The sequence below is a fragment of the Lygodium microphyllum genome, chromosome 28, assembly GCF_053477565.2.
Source record: "Lygodium microphyllum isolate KBCC chromosome 28, Lygodium_microphyllum_v1.1.10, whole genome shotgun sequence".
Taxonomy (NCBI): Eukaryota; Viridiplantae; Streptophyta; class Polypodiopsida; order Schizaeales; family Lygodiaceae; genus Lygodium; species Lygodium microphyllum.
In genome coordinates this window covers 11,868,732-11,893,379 of record NC_141162.1, presented here as the reverse complement: position 1 = coordinate 11,893,379, position 24,648 = coordinate 11,868,732, and the positions used below count along the sequence as shown (strand labels likewise).

The window sequence follows — 24,648 nt, the reverse complement described above, 5'->3', positions numbered from 1 at the left end:
TATATATATATATATATAGAGAGAGAGAGAGAGAGAGAACTGATCAATACACTCACATGTCTCATTTGTTGTGCACTTAACCTAGCCATGCATGCCAATTCATAGCATGAGTAGATTGATGTAAATCAGTTGGCTTGTGCATGTGCAAGCTATTCCAATCATGTCAAGGTGCACTTATAGCTCACATATAATTTTAGATAAGGTGGACCACATGTAGCCAATGTGCACATGTCCTCTTTTCATCATCTTTAGCCAGTGTGTCCACTTGTTGGTGACTAAAATAGATCACTGTAAGGATACTTTGCAATACCAACAAGCCAACTACAAATCTCTTATCTATAAAATGTATAAGTAAATTAACTTGGTTAATTTGATGAGGCCAAGTTTTCCTTCCATGGACAGTGTGGTTGGCTATATTCTACTTCAAGGTTATAGGAACTTACAGAAGTCAATGGAGCATCCTAAAAATGACGATACTTTAATTACTATATCAAGTCACTTCATGTACATATCTTTGATTGATTGATGGATAATATGCCTTTCTCTATCTCTTTCGTATACACCTTCATTGCATTATCTCTCTCTAGCTAAAAACCATTCGTGCTTTATCCACCTATTGATACTTGCATGCAATTGTAAGTGGGATGGTCTAATAAGTCACTACATATGTGCCAATTGACTTGCCAATGTGTTATCTCTTATCCTCAACCTTTGTTATATATGTCACCATATAGGTCAATTGATTCCCTAAATGCATTCATTGATTCCCTAAATTGTTCCTGCGCGTCTGTAAGCGCGTGTAATAGGCATTATCTGCGTATATACACATGCGCATACAGACGTGCCACGCAGGTGTAGAAAAATTTAAAAAAAGTTGTGGCTTTCTTTTCAAACTTGTGTTTTCTTGCAGTTTTTACGTGTTTTCTGCAGTTCGAGCTCGACATCACTACTTGTGTCTATCTATCACTTCATGAAGACAATGAGGCAAGGAAATAAGAGTAAAAAGAGGACAGGAGGAAAGAAGAGCCAAAGAGTAAAGAACAAGAGCCAAACAACAAGGAAGAGAAGAAGATTCAAGCAACTTACCAAGGGAAGGGAGAAGGAGGACAAGGAGCTTGCAACCTAGCCGCCACCCCGTTGGAACAAGCAAAGAAGATGAGTTCTTCTTCTCTCTCTCAATCTTGTTTGCTTTCTCTGTTTGTTTGTCTCTCTCTTCTCTCTCTTCACATGCTAGAACTTGTCATCTATGAAGGTTTTTTTGCACGTTTTTTAAGAAAGTTTGAAAAGAAATGGTTCGTCTGTGCACGTCTGTCAGCGCATCCAGATGACAGTGTAGACACAGGTATAGACGCGAAAATAGACGTGCTCACAGATGCCCATAGAGACTAGATATAGACGCGCACAGAGACACAGATATAGACGCAGCATGTAATATGCTTTATCTGCACCATAGGGTAATATGATTTTTCTTGTGTAGATGTGGAATCCTAGATCCTCCAACACCCCATTCAACAAGGAGCAATTGATGGGGAAGATGACCAATTATCTTGGTTGCCCTCCCACTGTAGAGGAGCTTTTCAGTGTGATGTCTGGGACACCTATCACATCTTTGCCTACACAGGGATCAGCTTAGGTATATGGATCGGCCGAAGAACATGCATCTACAGAAGCACGTGTATCAAGTGAGGTAGAGGGTAATGCACGTCGAGGGAGGAGGGAGAGTTGTGCAGGAGGACGAGGAGGTCGAGGGCTTTGTGGGGGTTGCCTAGGTGGTGGCTCTCGATCACCCTCACCGAAAAATGAGAGAGGTGAGCCTCCACAAATGTACTACTTTGTCATTGATGTTGCTGGTATCTTGCATGACTTTGAGGGAGGAAAGTGATAGCCTACTTGAGGAGTGTCGTGCATGCCACATACAAAGATTGCATGATTCCCTTCAAGCACCAAAAAAAAGGTTTGTGGCAAGAGGTGCTGCGGGCAGTACATAGAAGGTACCCTAATCCCGAGAATTCACGATTCTCAGATGATTGGGAACGGTCAAAGGTGAGAGACACGCTTCATAACAAGAGGTCTCACCTTATGACGCGCGCCAAGGAGTCATTGTGGAGACAAGAGTAGGGGCGCCCTGGATATGGCCAACCACCCAATTGCCACCGCAAGGAGTGGAAAGAGGCCAAGAAGAGAGCAGCGGAGAAAATGACAAGTCACCAGCATGCAGAGGCGCAATGTATCCAGATGGAAACCATGGGATCATCGCGTTATGGATCGGGTGGCAGGGAGTCATGGGAGGTTGAGTTTGTAAGTATTATTTGATTTCTTTTTTAAAATTAAATTTTGTAATTTGTTTCACTTCATTATGTAGTGTGTTTTAATACGTTGTATGTTCAAATTGTTTTGTAGTATCATATCGTTGGTAGGATGCCTACTCCTAGAGAGGTAGGCTACCATCGAGGTCATAACTGGGCATCCACTTGGCAGCATTTCTACGAGGAGGGACTCACCACGAAGGAGGAATATAATCGCGCCATGAGGATTCCACCATCAGAAGATGTATGTTTTATTTTTTACATGAAAAGTATAGATAACTCTAATTTATTGTTTGTAATGGTATTTATATACCTTAATCCTTTGTGTAGGGAAACCCTGATGCAGTTGAGGATAGCAAAGGGGGGACTAGCAGTAGCGGTGACGGCAACGGCAGCGGCACAGGTAGCGGTGGTGGTAGAGATGATGATGCCTCTTTTGAGGAGATATAGAGGAGCCCCATGCATGCATGCCTCCCCTTGGCTTGTAATTTTCATTTTTGATATGTATTACTTTCAGCTAGTGCTTGCGACCATGACGTCACAAGCACTAGAACTCATAATGTAAAAACGTTTCATCTATATATATGAAATTTCGTGTTCTACATACATTGTTTTGTTTTCAGTATCCAATCTTCGAAATAATCTTTCTCTGTTTTTCCTAAGCATACAATTTGATGTTGATGGTGGGAAAAAAACCAGAGAGCATGTGGCTTTGCAAGCCACATGCTCTCTGGTTTTTTTTTCATACCTTTGTTTTGCGCGTCTAAATTGCAAGATAAATGCGTATCTATTCTCGTCAAAAACTTGCAGAGTAAAAGCGTTTTTAGACGTGTAGATACACGCGTGTATAGACGCACAATATGAATACATCCACTTATTTATAAATATGATTATATATTTATGTAGCGCACCAATACGTGCGTCTATATGCACGTCTACATGGGCGTGTAACTCTGACTATAAGCGCGCTTTTAGACGCGAAACGGTAGACGCAAAAATAGACGCGGTAATAAACGCGCCCGACATTTTTTTTCACAGCTCAAATATTGCGTCTACAAGTGCGTCTATGGAGTCTTTTTGTTGTAGTGATTGTCTTTACCATGGCTATTATCCTCACTCATAGTATCTACATCACCAGCATCGGCTTACATAGAATCAAGGGTCCATTTAAGCAAGCTATCCATAGTCAAAACACGAAACTTCAACCTAGAATACTCAAATAGAGTAGCTAAAAAATATCCCATAGGAGACTTGTGAAACACCTTCTTCTTTTTTGGAGCTTTAATCTTAGTATACGTAGTTACCCATATTTTCCGCATAGTATATGAGACCATATGTCTCTCGAGAAATGCAATTATTTTTCTTAATAAATATCATGAAGTATTTCATGAACCATTTGAGCTACATCTTCCTAGCTATATCAATCCTCTTCAAAACATAGACATCACATGGACCTGTAGAATCCCCAAAAGCCTAAAACATTTGATCTTCAGAACAATGCCATAATGTGGGATTCACATTCATTGATAATGCAAATATTGCGCTTATTACTACTGTTGTACTAAGCTCCATTCAGCCTACTATTCTGCCTTGAGATTGCCTCAAAATGTCCAAGCAAAACAAGGCATGCACATTGGCTACGCACTTAGTCCAAGGCAAGCATGCAAAATCATATATACCAATCTTCTCTAGCCATGCTTTATTGGTAGTATACTCAACATCAAGCACGGATGTTGAATCAACAAACAATGTTTGCATAACACTAGGGCTATTTACCTGAGGTGGAACCTTCTGATGCCATATTCCACGGTGGATTCCATGAGGTTTTTTGCTAGATTTCGTAAAACTATATTTATTTTCCGAGGCTCGTACATAATGTGGATTCCTTGTGCAAGAAGTTGACAGGGACGCTTGTCCTTTTCAGGTGTCAAATTAATTTAATGTGCACGTTGTCGAAGGGTTTTCGAAAGCAAAGTCGTGTCTCCAGAAGACCTTGTTAAATTTCAAGATGGAAGATCAAGCAAATGAATGAAGTTGAATCTGCAACAGTAATTCCAGCATAATGTGCATTGAGCAAAAGAATATTTTTTTTAAATAATCATGCCTTAGTAATACTCAGTTTCAGTTCCAAACTTGATATGACTGCAATTGTCTCCTGTGATGATGATCAGTTGGGAAGATACAACTTTTAGAAACTAAATGTTCTATGACAGGCACTGAAGATGGCTTTGTTGGGTAAAACTCCCTCTTGCAAGTTCTCACTTGGTGATGTAAACAGAAAGGATGCATACAAGAGTATCTCTACCAGGTGGAAAATTGCCTTCTATGTATTGGCAGTCACTGTATACATCTTATTCCTTTCCTGTATTTCCTGAGCCTCTAAGACCAAAACCTTTTGACAAAAATCGTATGTATGCAATGATCAGCACAGAATTTTCTCTCCTGCACCAGATATATAATCCCCTCCTCCCTGTACTACCGAGGAGTAGTCATATTCACTTGAGCCATACATAGAGCTTGATTCATTGTTTCCTAAGGAACTTGACTAATCATAATTCGATAGGAACTGGCCTGCTGGACCATAGAACTATTTTCATAGATGCCAGTAAGAGGATAACATATACAGCCACCCTGTTTTTTAGATTAATGAAACACTAGCTTGACCTTGAATCAGTCCATTACGTCCTTTGCTATAATGCTAGGCACGATTTCAGAGAAGGCAAGAACATTTTCTTTTAAGCCATCGATAATAGCTTGACGCTGTCGAGCAATACCAAGACTAGATAGGTATCTATGTTCTTCCATCACCAACAATAACAAGCTTGAAGCTGGGACAATCAGCCTGTTGACCACAGTTCGTAAAGAAATCAAGAGGATGAACCTCCACTCCAATAGTGGGTTCGTATCTCTTTTCAAATTCACCAGTCAGATGCCGTTTTACAAAGGTAGTTTTCCCTTCTTATTTTCATCCTGGATTCTTGTCCGTTGCCTTCACTCTATGAATTCGCCCTTTTAAGCACGTTCATGCGTGCTTTAGGTGTCCTCCTCCTCGTCACTCTGAACGCAGAGCTCGCCCCTCCAAGACCAGATGACGATCCTCTCCTTCCCACCAGAATTTTCATCTTCCCCCTTTTTGCTTTTTTCTCCTACCCAAAAAAAACATTCGATCCTCTGTTTTTTTTTCATCAAGATCCTCCCACAATAGCCTCAGAAAAGCAGCCTTCTCCCAAATTTTTACATGCCTTTGTAATCTTGTTTTCTTGGTATCTTAACATGTGGTTCAAAATTGATAAGCCTTTCGAAATAAACATGTATAGAGCTCTTATCTAACATTTTGAAGGTGAGCCAAATTTCTCTTGCAATGTGCCTACCAGGGAGAGAATTGTGCTAAAGCTGGTTATCTTTTACTGCCATTTGCCTATTGGCAAGGTGCCACTCTTATTTCCAGGACTTTGTTCTTCACATCTAAAAGTCTGCAACACTGCCTCCTTGGAATAGAGAACCAATGATCATTTAGTGGCTTGGCTGAAACTTGAACATGCTCCACTTCCTCGAGAGGAAGAACTATGGAGAAGCAAAAAAACCTCATTTTCCTCTCGTCAATGCTTGTATCCCGCTTATACCTACTCACAACCACCTCATTCTCTCCCATGACTATGTCTTCCAAGAAGAAAACAAATGGCCTGTTGTAGATTGACCTCAAGGACCTTCTTGTGTCCACGTCAAAATCAGTTCCACTATCTCTTGAATTCCAAGCCTTGAAGGTGATTTCTGGTCTTTATAAATCCCTTGGAAGAAGGATGTAAGGATAGACTTGGACAGCATACCCTAGCGATATTGAAATAGACAGTTTCTGAGCTCGGTTGTAATAGTAGATGCATTGTTGCAAGAAGTTGCTTGGTTCTGTCCGCATAGCTTTAGTAAGATGTTGCATAGCACCCAAGACATCAAACTTGGGGAAAACAGGATCCACCTCATCCAGATGGTGAATAGATAAGAAAGGAGCAGTTGGATGGGCTGACAGTAACCCGAAAGGATTACCCTGTACATCAAACTGATGAAAGCCAGGTTCTTTCGTCAGTGGTACACCTAGCTCCGTGATGCAAGCATGTAGTCGGTTATCGCTCCCGAACAGAAAAGGATATCTTTCCTAGCATTCATCCAGCATTTTGGATAAGGTCTGATAGCTATATCCCCCAATGGCTCTTTGATGGATTGCCTATGTAGTACATCTCCCAAAGCTCCTGTGAGCTGTTGATCAAAACCTCCTCATCTAGGTTGACTGACCACTTTGCAAGACATGCCAACTAGAGCATTACAGATAAGTTTCTCTTGCTCCAAACCCTCTTCACTATACTGCCCATGCAGAACAAAAGTATAAACACAACAACTAAATATGTACAAAGTATCAAATGTCACACACACAACATCTGGGTGGATTTCACACCTCGAATGCGCAGCAATATGACAATGTGAGTGATTCCACATCGGGTGATTTCACAAAATACATATTAAATTAATGGGCATTTATGAGTTTAGAGTGCACTCATGGTAAATTAAGGTTACGACAGAGTTCCAACGTACTTATTTATTTTGTAGCTGAAGACTGCTAGATATTCACTTTTGTGGATTTTTTTTTAAATTTCCTAACAATTGTGAATGCTTCAGTTGATGTGTAGAGCAGACAGTAGTGGAGTTGGTAAGCACCAGGCGATGACATGTATTCACATTACCTAGAAGAATTTTTATTTTTATGGGTGCATATCTTATCACTAAAGGCGTGGCGCCACTATTTCTTGAGAGAGAGAGAGAGTAAGAGAGAAATACACAAGACATGCTCCCAAAGAATGATTCATATTGATGTAGAGTTAGTATATATAGGTGATACCCAAGTCAAGTGAGAGATGATATATATAGTTGTAACATCCCCACTCAAACAAAGGTCTCTGGCTGCGAGTGAAAAAACCCTTGGGGAGAACAAGGAAAGAACCCCAGCCCCTACACATACCTACGATACAAAAATGATTTACTATAAAGTTTTCTTGAATACAATGATACATGCCTCAATCAGTGAGACAAGAACTTGGAACAATACCAAGTGCATGTCTTAATGAGCTAAAGTGAGCTTCACTAAGAGCTTTTGTGAAGATGTCTACAACCATTTGATCACTGGGACAATGCTCCACTATAATGGAACCTTTCTTGACTTCATGTCGAACATAATGATAATGAGTAGCAATATGCTTTGATTTACTATGTTGTATATAGTCTTTGGTAAGACTAATAGCACTTTAGTTGTCGCATCGAAGAAGTGTACTAGATGATGAAGGATGTCCCAAATCTACAAGTACTTGTCGAAGCCAAACCAGCTCGCGAGCTGGTAATGATGCAGCAACATATTTGGCCTCAGTTGTAGAAACCGCAATACATTGTTGTTTCTTGCTGGACCAAGAAACCAAACATCCATTTACAAAGAAACAATTCCCACTTGTAGATCGCATGGATAAATGTGAACTTTCCCAATCAACATCTGTATATTCAATAAGTTCAAGAGAAGCTGAAGAAGATAAAGAAGAATCCTCTCGAGGACGATAAATAAGACCAAACTCCTTAGTACCCTTGAGGTACTTAAGAATACGTTTTGTAGCACTCCAATGAATAGTGGAAGGGGAAGAAAGATACTGTCCCAAAAAGTTAGCTACAAATAAAATATCTGTTCTTGTGTTTAAACCAATAAATTGAAGACAACCAACAAGATTAGCAAAAGGTTGATGAATGGCTGATTCTTCATTGCGTGTTGTAGATGTACCCTTGGTAGAGCTCGAAAGAATAGGAGTGTTGGCAGAGTGCGCATTTGTCAACCCAAACTTCTTAACAATATCATTAATAAACTTTGTCTCGCGAAGAAGAAGAATGCCTTGTTGTCAGTGTTGTTGAACTTGAATACCCAAACAAGAATGTATCTCACCAAGATCCACCATTTCAAATGCAGTCGATAAAAGCTTCTTCATAACATCCAAGAAAGCAATATTATTTGATACAAGAATAGTATCATCAACATATAGAGCAAGAATAATAAAACATTTGTCCTCCCTTTTGATGTAAAGATTTGGGTCTGCAAAACATGCAACAAATCCTTTAGATGTGAGGAACTGATCAATCTTAATATACCAAGCACGAGAGGCTTGCTTCAATCCATATAATGCATGATGAAGCTGACATACAAGATGCTCCTTTCCTGCAATCATAAAACCTTCAGGTTGCTTCATATAGATTTCTTCTTCAATATCTCCATTGAGAAAGGCCATTTTAACATCCATTTGGTGAATTTCTAGATCAAATAGTGTTGCAAAAGCCAAAAGCATACGAACAGTTGTGGAGCACACAACGGGAGAAAATGTTTCTTGATAATCTACTCCTGCAATATACAAGTAACCTTTTGGAACAAGTCGTGCTTTGAACTTATCAAATGAGCCATTAGCTTTGGTCTTGGTTTTATAGCCCATTTACATTTGATAGAAACATGATTTGGGGGGAGTTCAGTAAGAATCCATATACCTTTGGAGATTAAAGAATCGTACTCAGCTTGCATAGCTTCTTGCCATTGATCCCTTTGAGATGAATTGATAGCTTCCATATACGATATTGGATCCTCTTGGACAGACATAGCATCATCAAAGACATCATATTCAATAGAATAGAATCCATACTCTATCTCAATAGGAAGATCGACATATATCTCCAAATTTTCATCAATCTTCTTTCGAGGTGACGGAGGTTTATGATCATCAGAATTAGTAGACTCACAAAGCAAGTAAGGAAATGCACTAAGCAAAGACTGTGTATCATCTGAAACATCTGACGACCATGTGCCACCCATAGTCTTCTCATCAAATATAGCATCACGACTAATGATAACCTTTTGAGTAGAAGGATCATAAAATTTGTAACCTTTGGAATGATCTGAAGGATCCAACTTATGTCGAGTGTCCTTGGGCACATGAATATAAGCAATGCAACCAAATGTGCGAAAGTGAGAGACTGAAGGTGTCTTCTCTGTCCAGATTGCTATAGGAATTTTACCAGTAGGTGCAGTTATTAGAAGATGATTTTGAATTAAAATGGTTGTTAGAAGTGCTTCAGTCCAAAACTTTCAAGACAAACCAGAGTGTATAAGCATGCAATGTATAGCATTAAGAATAGTGCAATTTTTGCGCTCAGCAACACCATTTTGCTTAGGAGAATAAGGAACTGTAAACTCATGATGAATACCTTGATCCTTACAGAAGTCATCAAATAGATTAGATACATATTCACTGCCATTGTCACTACGAAGAGTCTTTATAGAGAATCCAGTTTGAAGCTCCACACTGATCTTCTATTGTTTAAATATAGATAAAGCCTCAGACTTATGTCGAAGAAGATAGACATGTGTGTACCATGAGAAATCATCAATGAAAGTTATAAAATATTGATATTGAGACTTTGAGGAAGGAAAAGGACTGCAAATATCGGTATGAACCAAATCCAAGAGAGCACAGGAATTTGATGAAGTAGAAGTGTGGAAAGATGAACGATGGTGTTTTCCAAGTGCACAGTACTCACATATTCCCATACGTGGATGAGATTTAAGATCCATACCTTGCACAAGACCATGATGATGAAGATCAAGAATTTTCGCAAAATCGGAGTGTGCAAATGGCTGATGCCATAATTTGCAATCTGCATCTCCATGGGCAGTAACAACATTTGCAACTGTATCGTTCAATGATAGCTCAAATAGATTACCATGTCGAGGAGCCATTGCTATAGTATGTCCGTCTTTCTCTATACGACATTGATTATGATCAAAGCCAACAAACAAACCAAGATCAACTAGACGAGCAACAAAAAGAAGATTTCTTTGCAAATCTAGAACATTAAAAACTCCTCTTAATATTCTAGTGGATGAAATAGTCCCCATATATAAATCACCCACTCCTTTGACTTGACAAGTTGTATCATCCGCAAGGTAAACAAACTTCTTGACAGGAAGAGAATGATAATTGTGAATCCACTGCAGTTGGTATGTCATGTTTCCAGTGGCACCTGAATCAACGATGAATAAAGAACCATCATGAACATGAAGTACCTTTTCTAGAGAGATATCATGATGGATGAAATTGAGCTCCTTATGAGTATGATCATCATCAGTTGTAGTTTGTTGAACAATATAAGCTCGAGAACGTTCTTCATCATATCTACGTTTATAACAACATTGTCAATGAGATGGATGATCTGTATGTGCACAATAATCACAAGGAGGAAAACTTTTGGACGAGTGAGGCTGCTTTGTAGTAACTCCATGGTCCTCATCATATTGACGTGCCCAGCAATCAGAAGCCACATGGTCTTTCTTATCACAATAAGAACAATATTTGTTAGGATAAGCAAGAGGAGAAGATTTACCACCTTGATTAGGGTGTCCACCCAACTGAAAACGTGAAGCGGGACGCTTGCGAGCAACAAAAGTAGCATCAAAATCCCTTTGTTCGCGAGTGACCAAAACATCATTAGATTTTTCCAAATGATGCTCATGATGTTGAGAATATTCAATAAGAGATATACATGCTTTGTCAAAGTGGATATCATCCTTAGACAAAATAGTGATGATATTGTCATATAAAGGATCTTTGATGGTATGAAGAAGTTGAGTAACAATCTGATTTTTAGCAACAGGAGCGCCGGCAGCACCAAGCTGATTGATAATGTCTTTAAAAGTCTCGATATGAGAGTGTATAGAAATACCAACCTTATATTGAAGATTTTTCAAACGAGTTTGGAGATATAAAATTTCGGTGACTGATTTCTTCTCAAACATTGAGATAAGATACTCCCAAACAGCATGAGAGGTTTCCAGATGAAAGACATCCAACATAAGTGAGTCAAGAAGTGCATAAAATATATAACGACGAGCGGCTTTGTCACGAGGAATCCAATCAGTATGATCAATTTTCCATTGTTCAAATAACGGGCCATCAATAATCAGAGAATTGTCACTCATCACATCAATAAGTTGAACTGGGCAAGACAGGTCAGCCAAAACAATATCAAATAATTCGTCACCTTCAAGAATTAGCATCATTTTTGCTTTCCACCCAAGAAAGCCTTGTCCTTGGAAGAAGGGAACCGAATGTTGGCCAGATGGATATCCGTTAACAATTACGCAATTAGCCATGCCTGTATCTTGAGAGAAAACAAATAAGATGAGATCGCAGAATCTGCAAACCATGAACAAGATGAGCGTAGTTGAGATGCGTGACAATCAAAATAAGGAGATGCACGTAAGAACGAGAAAAGGATTGAGTGACTAAAAAGAAAGCAGGAAATAGATGAGTGACTAAAAAGAAAGCCCGAAATAGAGAGACTTAACATGCAAGACGAGATGATTCGTATAAGAAAAGTGCTATTTTGGTCAAACAAAGAACATGAACGAGAATAAAAATTTGCTAAAAATAGCAAGATATTTGCTTGTCGTAATCAACGTCATTAACGAAGATGAGCGATTAACAAACTGTAATTAGGGATTAACGAACTGTAATTAGAATTACAATTTTAAATATAGAATCACAGATTCAAGAAGAATTATTGTCTTAAATCCTGAATTGTCATAACTTTTGATCCAGAACTCGGATTAACAAGCGGTTTTGACAGGATTCATCACATCAATAGGTTGAACTGGGCAAGATAGGTTGCCCAAAACAATATCAAATAATTCGTCACCTTCAAGAATTAGCATCATCTTTGCTTTCCACCCAAAAAAGCCTTGTCCTTGGAAGAAGGGAACCGAACATTGGCCAGACGGATATTCATTAACAATTACGCAATTGACCATGTCTGTATGTCGAGAGAAAAAAAATAAGATGAGATCACAGAATCTGCAAACCATGAACAAGACGAGCGTAGTTGAGTCACATGATAATCCAAATCGCAGAATCTGCAAACCATGAACAAGACGAGCATAGTTGAGACGCGTGAAGATCAAAATAGGGAGATGCACATAAGAATGACGAAAAGTATTGAGTGACTAAAAAGAAAGCCCAAAATAGAGAGATGTAGCGTGCAAGACGAAATGACGCGTATAAGAAAAGTGCTATTTCGGTCGAATAAAACATTGCTAAAAATAGCAAGATATTTGCTTGTCGTAATCAACATCATTAATGAAGGCGAGCGATTAACGAACTGTAATTGGGTATTAACGAACCGTAATTAGAATTACAGTTTTAAATAAAGAATCGCATATTTGAGCAGAATTGTTGTCTTCAATCTTGAACTGTCATAATTTTTGATCCAGAACTCCTATTGACAAGGGGTTTTGAAAAGATTTGAGAGCACAATGAGAGCTACGCATCCAGATGTAGTTTTATTTTTAAAGACAAAATTAACTAATACTTCTAATTTGAACAAGTTCATGTATCAAATCATCATTTATGCAAAGAATTCAATTAAGTATAAACAATGAAACAACTTATCTTCCTTGTTGTTGCTAGGCATCCATAGCTCTGATACCATGTTCAGAGAGAGAGAGAGAGAGTACGAGAGAGATACACAAGACATGCTCCCAAAGAATGATTCGTATTGATGTAGAGTTAGTGTATATAGGTGAGACCCAAGTCAAGTGAGAGATGATATATATAGTTGTAACAATATTTATATAGGTGCGCTTATTTATTAAAGCACTTAACAAACATTTATTATTTTTGTATGCGCATAGGCACTTGGTTTAATATTTTATTATTGGACATTGTATTTAGGCACATCCCTTATTTTGGGATGTCGAGACACTTTACTCTTTATTTGGGCAAAAGCAAACACAAAAGCCAAAAGCATGCTAATTGTAAATTGGGCTATTTTTTAGCTTGGAGATTAATAGATCTATAAATACATGCCTTGTGAAGGAGTCACACAAGGCATGGGGGGAGATTGCGCCCAATTGGTCTTTTTATGTCATGTCGTGCAAACTCTCTTTTTGCTTTTATGTAGATTTTGTAGAGTTCTTTGTTGTTGGGGACCTTTCAGGATACACTATGCGCACTGCACCATCCGATTTGCACACTAGTGGTATCAAAGCAAAGCTGAGACATCAAGGGCTTCAATTGCTTACCATCTCATGTGAAGGTGAAGCTCCTAGAATGAACGGGCTCTACAGGATAACTCACAACACACTGTCGATATAGGCGTGTTCCTGGCGGTAAAGAACCCCTTAGTGTGCTCTCAAATCCCAAAGGACCTCTCCCAGGAGGCAGAGAACCACCTTTGAAGATCCTTTATAAGTCTTTTGTTGACATAGAGAAGCAAAGAAGGAAGATTAGTAAGCTTGGAGTTAATAAGCTTTATAAGCTTAAAAAGAACTTCAAGCTCCAAAATTCAAAGACAAACAGCGGTAGCACGTACCAACGGCGACGAATCCGGTGTGAAGATACCACCATCCTGTTCAAATGTATAAAAGCCATTAAGCTTTTTACAAAGCTTAACGTTACTAAGCTTACTAAAGCTTAAAATTTTCAATCTTTAACTCCTTCATAGTGGGTGTTCACACCGAATTACTCCTGAACAAGTTTCGTATTCCTAGCAAGCCTCTGTTCACATCTACAATTCGACAGGGTTGATTAATAATAAGCAAGCTATTTCCTTTTTTAAGAAAAGCAAGCCTTGTAAACCAAAATTTGAGCCACTCTCATTCTTCTAACAATATTTTGAGTGTGTGAGGTTTTTGGAGATTTTTATAAGATGTCCAATCAAAACATTGATGGGCGAATGTGATTTGCTAAAGCTAACTATGGAGCAAAAATTGGACCTAATCATGATGCAACTTCAAAAAGAGTGAAGAGCACGTCAAAAATTGCAACCACAACTAGCTACACTTCAACGATCCATTATCGATGATCAGTACGAAGTGCAACCTAAAGATATTATTCGACATACGATGGATCCGGCACTTGATGCATAGTCTCTCACGAAAGAAGCCAAGATAAGTAAAAGAAATTTCAAATTCTGTACTTTTAATGGACAACGTGACAAAAAACTGTTCTTGCTTTCATCAGTGAGTTTGATGACTATTTTCATGAAGAGAAATATGCTAAAAAAGATAAACTTAAATGTGTCACTAACCATCTAGCAGATAGAGCATCATTATGGTGGACTATTGTCCATAAGAGTGTTGATTGTCCATCTACTTGGGAGGCCTTTCAAAAGATATGTTTGTAAATTTTCCTTCCACCTCAATTCCATGAAAAAGCAATCAAACACTGGGATCTTCTGCAACAAAGAGATCATGAATCCATTGTGCAATACATTGAGCATTTTTGCAGTGCCTTACTACAACTTCGAATGCTTCAAGATGTTCTTGAGGCAATTCATAAGTGCAAATATATGTCTGGTTTGCTTTGTCACTTCTATGCGGTGTCGTGATGTTATGAGGACATAGTGTGAAAAAGTATGGAATGCATCATCATCCGATTTCTTTATTGATCTAGAGAATCAATGTGATCTGAGCCATTAGCACTAGTGTGAGTTGCATAGATTATCCAAAAATACTAGATTTTTAGATAATTTTAGCATATTTTTTATATTATTTGTTGTAAAAATCGAAAAAAATTAAAAAAATCTTCTAGATTCGGATGGCATACAAAAAGCTAGTTGCTTTTTTGGCCAATTATGGAGATTTTCACAAGAGGGACAGATTGACAAAATCGCGCATGTCGCGATCGCTGTAAATAAGCTGAAAACTGCAGATTGAACCAAAAGAAGAGAAAGAAGTGATCTGGGAGATCCGTGATCAGCTATCCTGGGGTTTTACCCCCCTTTCGGAGCAAATGGAGCCAACAGATTTGGGTTCTGAGCAACAGAGAAGGACCTGTAACTTTTATGCACATTTTATTCTACAAAGAAGCTCCATGAGATCTAATGCCTAGAGATTGCTTCTAAGTAGTGCGAAGATTCCAGGTTCATTCAATAAATATTGATTCAATTCATTGTGCTTTGTCTTTGTAGTGTTTACCACTTGTGTATTCTCTATCTTCTCTTCCATCACATATCTCTACTTCCTTCTACTTTTGATCCCTGGTGGATTCGTCCTTTCGACAAAAACCCCTTCGACATTGGTGAACCCGACATGAAAGGTCATCAAAACAAGAAAAGACAAGATGGGAGAATCTTTGAATACATTCTCCAGTGATGTTTTGCAACAGTTGGTGCAAAATATGAATATGCTTATGCAGGTACAACAACAACAATAGGTGATGCAAGCTTCAGCTCAAACAGAAAGTGTTGTGATGAATGCTTTAGAAGCAGTTGAGCATGAGGTGAGGTTATTCAATGGCAGAAATGTATCTGCATATGTACATACCTATACTCATCAGAAGATGGAATTCTTTGGGGTGGCTCAATTTGCATGGAGCCAGTATTTTGTACGTGTTACTGTTCATGAATTAAAAGCACGGATTACTGAATTATACTTGCAGGATGCTGACTAGGTAGCCTTCAAGAAGACACTAAGGGAAGAATTTTACATTGAGGACACCAGTTTGATTACACGCGAGACTTTTAAGAGTGGATTTACAACCCAATAAGGGTCTTGTGGCTACAAAATTGTTAAGAGAATTTGAAAGTCGATTTGAGTAGTTGGATCTTGCAGAATAGCAAGCTCTTGCAAGTCAAAAAACTGAATTGTTTCTACAGGCAGCTGATCATGAGCTTCAAGAGAAGCTTGATGATTTGCTCGAGGATCAAACTACAGAAACAGGTTTGAAAATAGAGTGGAGACATGTCAAGGAAGTTGTTGCTGCACTTGTGAAGAAGCATAGAAGAAGAGAAAGATTGCATGTCTCTAGCTTGCCCACTATTATGGGCAAGACAGTTGATGTATCTAGTAAGCCACCTACTTCTGCGGCTAACCTTATGGTTGTACCTACTATTGTTCCCTCTATTAGGGAAGATGTCTTAGATGAATTGGTCAAAGGAATGCGGGATCTTCAATTGAAGGTTGCAAAATGAAAAAGGACAAGAGAAAAGGGAACGAGCAGTAGCCCGTAATCCTGGAAAAAGATATATGTGGTGTGACAATTTCCAGCATGAGAGAAAGGATTGTGCTGCCTATCAGGAGGCCTTGGCATGAGAGCTTATCTTTTGGAAAGATGGTAAGATCGATGCAGAAGAAATGGGATTGCCTCTTGCTTTGAATTTTGGGAAGGGAGGTATGCAGAAGTTGTTGGAAGACTTGACTGTTTGAAATGCTTATGCGGCGGTACATGCTTCTACTTTTGATCTATAGTTGGATGGAATGCATGGCCAAGTAATAGTTGATCCATAGGCTGAAATATGGACACATGCTTTACATGCAGCTAAAAAGAGAAAGGTCACTGATAGTGAAATGTCTCATGCAGGGCAAGACATTCGTGGCATAGCTAGTTGGAAATCACCGGTAGATGCATATTCAATGTATGCATATTTAGCAAAGGTACAAAACATGGATGTACTTGTGGAAGAAAAATAAAAAAGAGATGAAGATATTGTAGGGACATCTAAAATAATAACAAGAAGAAGTGTGGATTAGCCTAAAGCTGCAAATCAGCCACCTCCCTAGCATGTTATGAAAGAGGTCAGTAGCAAAAATAGGATAACAAACAAGAGGGTAGAAAGAAGGGCAAGCAGACAGGATATAAGTTGCAATCTGGCACTAAGACAGCCACAGATCTTTCTTGAAGAATGGATCTTAAATAGTTGGGTGGAATTTACCTTAGGAGAGGTACTTGGCATTGCCAAGCAAGAATTTCATGATGAGATCATTGACATAATTAAAAGGAAGCATTAGTTTCTTGGTGATACCACTAGTGTGTTGCTGCAATTTGAAGAGGAAACTGGTTTGTTGGGTATTCGGCTGAACATGAGCATGAAGTAAATACATGGTTTTCTATGCAGGATGCTACTAATCAATGGACAGCATGTGGAAAAGAGAAGAAAGTGGCCGAAAATGCATTGTCTTGTAGCAATATGCATGGTGGAGTAAGGAAAATGCAACAATATGGAGAAGAGACTCTAGGATTTATTCCTCGAAGTCACTACACAAGAAATCATTGGGCTAGAGCTACCACTAAAATGATAGTGAAAATAGGGGAACGTGAAACTACTTGTGTTGTTTTATGTGACCATGGGTCTGAGATAAATGTCATTCAGCGTGGATTGTATGAAAATGGGTGCATGGCCTGTAAACACTGATCATGGTTGGTGAATGAGGGCTGCAAATAATTCTTCAGGGGAGCTCTATGCTGCATGTCCTAATGTAAAAGTGACGATTGGTGATGTACAGGAAGAGCAACACTTCTTTATGCAAGATAATTCCTCATATGAAGTGATTTTGGGACAGCCCTATATTACAGGTGTGCGTATGGAAACAAAGGTGCTTGATGATGGTTCTGCTTATGTAAGAGTCAGAAGCAAGGATGGGAGAAAAGCTATCCAATTTCTTACTATTTGTGTTAATCATCCTGGAAATCGAGAGACACTTCAAGAGTCTCCTTTGGTTCCAAATGCAAGGGAATTCAAAGACCTAGATTTTCATTAAGCACTGATGTAATACGGGGCTATAGTAGTGTTGTTCATAGGGTGTACTCGCCTCTTGATGAAATGAAGCATATATTTACTATTGGTAATTCTCAGTTTATAGCAAACAGTTCATGTTGGTTGAAGCATATGGAAGCTATGTGCAGGGCTGAACTGCATATTTATGAAACGGGCTACTAAGAAACTGAGAGCATTATGACTGTTAGATGAAAATGAAGGCATTTCAGGCATGTTTTATGGGCTGAATATTAATGACACTATGGCTGAAATTTTGGCAACTATACATGTAGAAAATGAGGCTAAAAATAGAGTGTTGTCAGTGTTCCTTGGACATGTATGATGTTATAGTATTGTTTGCTCAACAAGAAGGATTACAATGGGTTGAAGCACTTGTGGAGACAAAGTATAAGACAATTGACAAAAAGGTGAAACCAATTGCTTTCCCACTTCCACCAGAGCGTGAGGGTATGTATGAAAAAGTGTCAAGGCAACCAAGCTTACGGGATCTTAATGATATAGGTCATCAATTTACATTTGAAACATTACAAGAATTGAAAGTTGGTGCAAAAGGGTTTCGTTTGCCTGCTAAGAGAGGCTATTTTATGCAAATGTTGACTAGACATGGAAAGGCCTTTGCATTTCAGCAAAGTGAAATAGGTTGTGTGGATCCAAATGTTTTCTCTCCTATGGTCATATTTATGGTGCCACATGTACCACGGAACTTGAGGCCTATTCCAGTGCCTAAAGCTTACTTACCAAAGCTGATGGATTTGCTAAATGAAAAGATTCGCATGAAGATCTTGGATCCTTCTTCAGCCCTGTACTCAAATCGTTGGCTTATTGTGCCCAAAAAGAATGGGGCTTTGAGATTTATTCAGGACACGCAACCGATCAATAAAGTAACCATAAGAAATGTGGGTGCAGGTCCTATGGTTAATGAATTTGCAGAGGATTTTGTAAGCAGAGCGATCTATTCTTTGGGTGATCTTTACTCGGGTTATGATCAGTTTCAGCTTGCAATTGAAAGTAGGGATATCACAACCATGAAGACTCCCTTGGGGTTAGTACGGATGTGTATTCTCCCCCAGGCGGCAACAAACTTAGTGGCACACATGACAAATGCAATGAATAGGGTACTTACGGATTTTACACCACAATTGACTATGCCCTTCTTGGATGATGTTCCAATCAAAGGGTGTGTAGTGGATGAAAAGAATGAAGAGATGGATGCACATGGATGCAAACAAATTGTTGCAGACCGTATTGTGGATTGTGAGAGAATTTTGACACATCTAGAAGAGGTGCATTTACTATTTCTGGACAAAAGTCTGTCTTTGGAGTTGAAGAGGTTTTGATTGTTGGGCATATGTGTAGGCCTTATGGGTGAAGGCCATCACCATAAAAAATAGATGGGATTGATAGAATGCAAGATGTATACACGAATGTATCAGAGGTGTGTAGATTGTTGGGTGCATGTGTGTTCTATTTGATATGGATTCCTCACTTTGCACATGTAGCGAATGCTCTTTATCAGCTTCTAAGGAAAGGTCGGAAATTTCATTGGGAAAGGAAGCATCAGAAAGCAATGAAGAAATTGAAGCAAGTCTTAAAATTTTCTCCTACATTGAGAAAGGCTGACTATTCACATGGAAAGCCTATCATAATGATGGGACCTGAAATGGGCCGGTACTAGCTATGGCACTAGCTGGACCTCATGCTCATGACAGACAAACACACCCTCATGGCCTCGTGGACTAGGAGCGTTAATATGCTGCTAAAGGACTAAACTGCCCTAAAACCTAATTTATGCATTTATAGTTTTATATTTTTGTAGTCCAACATTTCCCTTTCTATAAACTCCTCAGAGGGAGAACCCTCACACATTAACAATAAATACCACGATCACATACATGCACGCAACCTCTCGGTAGAAACACCGCGGCCCCAGTGCAGCTCTCCTACATTGCAGGGATTAGCCCCTTGATGCGCTGCTCAACATATAAAACAAACGAACAAACTCCACTCTTCATTTTGAATCCAGGAGATGTACCATGTTTCCTTTCCAAATAATCCCCCAAGAAACGACCGTCTATCCTACGGCTTAGGATGCCTTTCCACACTCAACGTAGTCATTGTCATTGAAAACAAGTACTATGCATCTAGGTTTTCCTTATTCTGATATCATGCTCAATCATGCACATGCAAAGGTGAATGATCCTAAAGTGCTCAAACATCATTTTCAAATTAGCAACGTGCTTGTGCACAACCAGGCTTTCTATGCATTTAACTAACGCATATCAGTGAGGAAAGGATAGCACTGAGAGGGCAGGCTAGCAGAACAGGGTCACTAGAACTGCCTTCTAAAAGAGGTCTTTCAATGCTTGGCAATGTCTTTACAGGAGGCAATGATACTCACGCCTCCCTCAAACAGACCTAACCTAAATCTCGGACTTCATGCCTTGGATGCCGGTCCCCAACAAGAAAAGAAAAAAATCCCCCTACAAGTACACAGACACATATAGCATAAAAACCACGGTACTCCAAAAGGAGAGATATCACCTAGATAGGGCCACGAGAAGCTCCCGCGCAACAAAGGCTCATTCCAAGCTCTTCTTCGAACCTGTCTAGCACAGCACTAAAACAAGAAACCATAAACCGGACCCATACTAAACAGACAGCTGGCCCTCTTGGCCTAATGAAATAAAGCATTTCACTACAAAAAAATGATCGGCCCTCTTGGCCTAACGAAATAAAGCATTTTACTACAAAAAAATGATCGGCCCTCTTGGCCTAACAAAATAAATCACTTCAAAATCTTGCAAAACTAGCCCTCTTGGCCTAACGAGATCAAAACAGAATAGCACCTACACATCCCTCCCGAAATAGTACAGATATACAATAATAGGCTCATTTCCAAGGAGGAAAAATAGGACTCACAGCCTTAAACTAAATGCATAAGGTTATGACCCATCCCTCCTGCATATATAGCAAGATGCATACGCACAACATGTTGTTTAATCAGGCTATGGGTCTAGGATAACAACGGTAGATTCGTCTCGCCTACTCTTTGCATCACCCATATCAACCATCGTCTGCCATATATTGTGTGCTCTGATAACAGTCCCCACAAGCGACTGGGTCCTGTCTCATTATTAATAACAATATCCAAACTAGGACCAAAGTTAAAGAAAATGTCTTCCTCATAAGCAAGATTTGCCAATGAATCCACAAACTGATTCCAGTAACGTGGAATCAGCTAAAAAGACACTCCCTCAAACACCACAAGTAGAGTCATCGCAGTTCGATGATATATACAAAGAATGGGATTCTACACTATGTATGTCCCATCTAGCTGATTCAGGATCAACTGGAAATCCCCTTTTACTAACAACCGTTGAATACCACCTTGCTTGGCAATATGCAGTCCCATAATCAAGGCTTTATACTCCGCCATATTATGAGTGAATCCTACCCCGAGATAAGCAGCTAACTTCATCGTAACTCTACGTCGAAGATCTTGGATTACTACTCCAACACTCCCTTTTTTATTAGGGCCGTTGGACGATCCGTCAAAATACAATGTGTACGTCCACAATGGGTTTACATAGCCTGCCATCATGAACTCCTCTATTCATAATTATGATAGTCAAAATTTAGCATGTTTAGAAAGACATCCAACATAAGTGAGTCAAGAAGTGTAGACAATGTATAACGACGAGCCGCTTTGTCACGACAAATCCAATCAGTATGATCAATTTTCCATTGTTCAAATAAAAGGCCATCAATAATCAGAGAATTGCCATTCATCACATCAATAGGTTGAACTGGGCAAGACAGGTTGCCCAAAACAATATCAAATAATTCGTCACCTTCAAGAATTACCATCATCTTTGCTTTCCACCCAAGAAAGCCTTGTCCTTAGAAGAAGGGAACCGAGCATTGGCCAGACGCGTATCCGTTAACAATTATGCAATTGGCCATACCTATATGTCGAGAGAAAACAAATAAGATGAGATCACAGAATCTGCAAACCATGAACAAGACGAGCGTAGTTGAGACGTGTGACACTTAAAATAGGGAGATGCACGTAAGAACAACAAAAAGTATTGAGTGACTAAAAAAAAACCGAAATAGAGAGACGTAACGTGCAAGATGAGATGACACGTATAAGAAAAGTGCTATTTTGATCGAATAAAGCATCGCTAAAAATAGCAAGATGTTTGCTTCTCGTAATAAACGTCATTAACGAAGGCGAGAAATTAACGAATTGTAATTGCGAATTAACGAACCGTGATTAGAATTACAGTTTTAAATAAAGAATCGCAGATTCCAGCAAAATTGTTGTCTTCAATCCTGAACTGTCATAACTTTTGATCCAGAACTCTAATTGACAAGTGGTTTTGAAAGGATTCGAGAGCACGATGAGAGCTACGCACCCAGACCTAGTTTTTTTTTTAAAAGATAAAACTAACTAATACTTCTAATTTGAACAAGTTCATGTATCAAATCATCACTTGTGCAAAGAATTCAATCAAGTATAAACAATGAAACGACTTATCTTCCTTGTTGTTGCTACGCATCCATAGCTTTGATACCATGTTGAGAGAGAGAGAGAGTACGAGAGAGATACACAAGACATGCTCCCAAAGAATGATTCATATTGATGTAGAGTTAGTATATGTAGGTGAGACCCAAGTCAAATGAGAGATGATAATTCGTCACCTTCAAGAATTAGCATCATCTTTGCTTTCCACCCAGGAAAGCCCTGTCCTTCGAAAAAGAGAACTGCAGACGGATATCCATTAACAATTACGCAAGTGGCCATGTCTGTATCTCGAGAGAAAACAAATAAGATGAGATCGCAAAGTTTGCAAACCATGAACAAGAAGAGCGTAGTTGAGACCCGTGACAATCAAAATAGAGAGATGCACGTAAGAACGACGAAAAGTATTGAGTGACTAAAAAGAAAGCCCGAAATAGAGAGATGTACCGTGCAAGATGAGATGACGCGTATATCGCAGAATCTGCAAACCATGAACAAGATGAGCGTAGTTGAGGTGTGTGACAATCAAAATAGGGAGATGCACGTAAGAACGACGAAAAGTATTGAGTGACTAAAAAGAAAGCCTGAAAAAGAGAGACGTAACATGCAAGACGAGATGACACGTATAAGAAAAGTGCTATTTCGGTCGAACAAAGAACGTGAATAAGAATAAAACATCGCTAAAAATAGCGAGATGTTTGCTTCTCGTAATCAACGTCATTAACGAAGGCGAGAAATTAACGAATTGTAAATGCGAATTAACGAACTGTGATTAGAATTATAGTTTTAAATAAAGAATCGCAGATTCGAGCAGAATTATTGTCTTCAATCCTAAACTGTCATAACTTTTGATCCAGAACTCCGATTGACAAGTGGTTTTGAAAGGATTCGAGAGCACGATGAGAGCTACGCACCCAGACCTAGTTTTGTTTTTAAAGACAAAATTAACTAATACTTCTAGTTTGAACAAGTTCATGTATCAAATCATCACTTGTGCAAAGAATTCAATCAAGTATAAATAATGAAACAACTTATCTTCCTTGTTGTTGCTACGCATCCATAGCTCTGATACCATGTTGAGAGAGAGAGAGAGTACGAGAGAGATACACAAGACATGCTCCCAAAGAATGATTCATATTGATGTGGAGTTAGTATATGTAGGTGAGACCCAAGTCAAATGAGAGATGATAATTCGTCACCTTCAAGAATTAGCATCATCTTTGCTTTCCACCCAGGAAAGCCCTGTCCTTCGAATAAGGGAACCGAACGCTGGCCAGACGGATATCCGTTAACAATTACGCAAGTGGCCATGCCTGTAACTCGAGAGAAAACAAATAAGATGAGATCGCAAAGTTTGCAAACCATGAACAAGAAGAACGTAGTTGAGACCCGTGACAATCAAAATAGAGAGATGCACGTAAGAACGACGAAAAGTATTGAGTGACTAAAAAGAAAGCCATAGAGAGACGTAACATGCAAGATGAGATGATGCGTATAAGGAAAGTGCTATTTCAATTGAACAAAAAACGTGAAGGAGAATAAAATATCATCAAAAATAGCAAGATGTTTGCTTGTCGTAATCAACGTCATTAACGAAGGTAAGCGATTAACGAACTCTAATTGGGGATTAACGAATTGTAATTTGTCACCTTCAAGAATTAGCATCATCTTTGCTTTCCACCCAAGAAAGGCTTGTCCTTAGAAGAAGAAAACCGAACGCTGGCCAGATGGATATCCAATAACAATTACGCAGGTGGCCATGCCTGTATATCGAGAGAAAACAAATGAGATGAGATCGCAGAATCTACAAACCATGAACAAGATGAGCGTAGTTGAGGTGTGTGACAATCAAAATAGGGAGATGCACGTAAGAATGACGAAAAGTATTGAGTGACTAAAAAGAAAGCCCGAAAAACAGAGACGTAACGTGCAAGACGAGATGACGCGTATAAGAAAAGTGCTATTTCGGTCGAACAAAGAACGTGAACAAGAATAAAACATCGCTAAAAATAGCAAGATGTTTGCTTCTTGTAATCAACGTCATTAACGAAGGCGAGAAATTAACAAATTGTAATTGCGAATTAACGAACTATGATTAGAATTACAATTTTAAATAAAGAATCGCAGATTCGAGCAGAATTGTTGTCTTCAATCCTGAACTGTCATAACTTTTGATCCAGAACTCCGATTGACAAGTGG

General features: G+C 39.0%; 1 pseudogene; it reads right to left on the bottom strand.

The window, feature by feature from the left end:
* Positions 1–5,724: 5,724 nt before the first annotated feature.
* LOC148011178 (uncharacterized) overlaps positions 5,725–24,648 on the bottom strand; it is a 54,820-nt pseudogene continuing 35,896 nt past the window's right edge.